This window comes from Pristiophorus japonicus, chromosome 3 (genome assembly GCF_044704955.1).
Source record: "Pristiophorus japonicus isolate sPriJap1 chromosome 3, sPriJap1.hap1, whole genome shotgun sequence".
Lineage (NCBI taxonomy): Eukaryota > Metazoa > Chordata > Chondrichthyes > Pristiophoridae > Pristiophorus > Pristiophorus japonicus.
Window position 1 is genome coordinate 26,008,390 of NC_091979.1, and position 279 is coordinate 26,008,668.

Below are 279 nucleotides of genomic sequence, written 5' to 3' on the forward strand. Positions count from 1 at the left end.
CCCCTACTCGTCTTTGAAATAGTGGATCTTTTACGTCCACCTGGGAGAGCAGACAGGGCCTCGGTTTAACATCTCATTTGAAAGACGTCATCTCCAACAGTGCAGCACTCCCTCAGCACTGCGTGGGAGAGGTGAGGAATGTGTCAGTTTTATTTTAGAATCAAATTCTCACTGATGCCTGCTTTGCTTCTTTTATTTTAAAAGCAGTTGCTCTGGCATGAAGCTTCTTTAAAGCTTCAGGTCATTGAGGCCGTTCGGTCTCGGCTGAAGGGATTCATC